We start from the raw sequence: 2,579 nt of genomic DNA on the forward strand, positions 1-2,579 counted from the left end.
TTCGTGTATTTCACTAGTGGTACAGACTGAGAGGTATAGAGGAGTCATAATGGTCAATTGTACGACCCCAAAGGCACCACAGTGATCGGTAGTCAGGTCAGAGAAGAAGGTTGGGTCACCTTACCCTCTGACCTAACTACCGACCGCTGCGGTGCTTTTTAAAGATTAGTAGGATCATTACCTAATTCCTGACCATTGTGGACTTGATCTCACCCTCCTCTGTATATATATACCTTGTTTTGTACTTCTCCTTAGTCTGTACTTAGTCAAATAAGAATGAGCCAAGGTGGATGACCAGAAAACTTAAACATGACATAGGAATAAAGAAAGGAATATATAAAAAATTAAAGGGAGGGGAGGAGCAGCTCAGAAATAGGTATAATGAACTATCTAGGAATGTCCAGGGCCGGATAAAATTTTCCCTCGAGTCTTGAAAGAGTGTAGGGAACAGATTAGCGGACCCCTCGTAAATTTATTTACAAAATCATTAGACGCGGGAGTTGTGCCAGACTTGCGGAAACAGGCAAATGTAGTACCCAATTCAAAAAGGGAGACAGAGCATCAGCGTCAAATTACCGGCCGATCAGTTTGACGTCAGTAGTGGGGAAATTTCTTGAATCAATTATAGCAGATCGCATTTAGAGAAAAGCAAATTAATCTACGACTCTCAACATGGGTTTACAAAGGGAAAATCTTGTCTAACGAATCTGCTGACGTTTATTAGGAAAGTCTTCGAGGTAGTAGATAATAACGAAAATTACTATGTTATTTACTTAGACTTTAGCAAAGCATTTGACAGGGTACCGCATCAGAGGCTTCTGAGAAAAATTAAGGCTCATGGTATCGAGGGAAAAGTTTTAAATTGGATAAAATCATGGCTCGCCGATAGAACGCAGAGGGTCAGCGTTGATGGGGCCGTGTAACCATTGGGATTCCCCAGGGGTTTTTACGTGCTTTGAGAATTTGCAGTCCGGAATTCATTGATGAGGAATATAAATATATCTATAATATTGGCTCAAACCTTAAATACCCTAGATCTTTCATAGACAAATGCCTAAACATTACTAAGAAAACTTTTTATAGTACTGATCCCAAGCCCACCCATGACCATAACAATATCTTAATATTACCATTTCACAAAAAATTGTCACACATTCCTTTACAACTAAAAACCTGGAACGTCAAAGTGGCATTTAAAAACTCATGCACTGTTAAACAAATGTTAATCACGAACTCCCCCAACAACACAATTGGCTGCATTTATAAAGTTCCTTGCAAGGAATGTAATATGTTTTACTTAGGCCAGACAGGTAAAGAACTTAAACAGCATAAATATAGTGTTAGGACAGGCCAGGAATCCAATGCTCTGTTTGTTCATTTGAGGGATAACAAGCATTGCATTGACTGGGATAATGCCTCCTCAATATTACCTTGTAATTCAATTGATAGTAGGAACATCATAGAATCTTGTCTCATTAAACATACCGAAGCATTCAACATGAATTTGAGTAATGGCATGTACAAACTGGACAATTTTGTAATTAAGATGATTTGTAACCAGGTGAGAAGGTTGGGCCACCTTACCCTCTGACCTGACTACCGACCGTTGCGGTGCTATTTAAAGATTAGTAGGGTCATTACCTAATACCTGACCATTGTGGACCTGGTCTCACCCTCCTCTCTATATATACACCTTGTTTTGTACTTCTCTTTAGTCTGTACTCACCCCTGAAGATGTGAATTACACGAAAGCGCTTGGGAACTTCGTGGTTTCTTCTTTCCTTGTGGTTATCAGCATATACCTAGATCACGCGCACCTACAGTGATTTACTTGCATATATATAAATATATATATATATATTAGGGTGGTCCAAAATATCACATATGTGTATACGTTTTCTCCACAAGGTTTATTTTTGTCCATTAGGTACAAAATGCATCCCAGAAAAAAATTGGATCATTTAAAGCATATTTAGAGGTCAATCCAATGTCCTCTTTTTTTCCATTTAGTACGTAATAAGGATTTTTCGGGGCTAGATAAACACATTATAAACACATTGTCTTTATTCAGCAAAATATACTATTTAGATTGATAATGAAATAATTGTAGAACTGATGAGATATAAATGAAATAAGTAACTTCATCTGATTAATGGTAACCCTTGTCTGTGTTTCCTGTTTCAACCTGTCATTGTCAGTCCCTATGACTCAATACTTGACTCTTTGCCCTTTCCAAATAGGCAACTAGGCTATATACATTGAAATATACCCAATATAATGTGTTGTGTATATTAAGACTGTATCATGCGGACAAGAAAATTCAGTCCTACACTACAAGTATAATATGCAAAATGGATTGACCTCTAAATGTTAATGAATATGGATAAAATTTTACAGACCTTATCTATGAACCAAATGGACAATTTTAAGGCTTGTGGAGGCAATATATTACTACTTATATTTTTTACCATATAGTTTTGGACCACCCTAATATATATATATATATATATACAATATATACACACACATACATACATACATACATACATACATATATATATATATATATATATATATAT

Source organism: Homarus americanus, unplaced genomic scaffold, assembly GCF_018991925.1.
Source record: "Homarus americanus isolate GMGI-L3 unplaced genomic scaffold, GMGI_Hamer_2.0 scaffold36734, whole genome shotgun sequence".
In the NCBI taxonomy this organism is placed as follows: Eukaryota; Metazoa; Arthropoda; class Malacostraca; order Decapoda; family Nephropidae; genus Homarus; species Homarus americanus.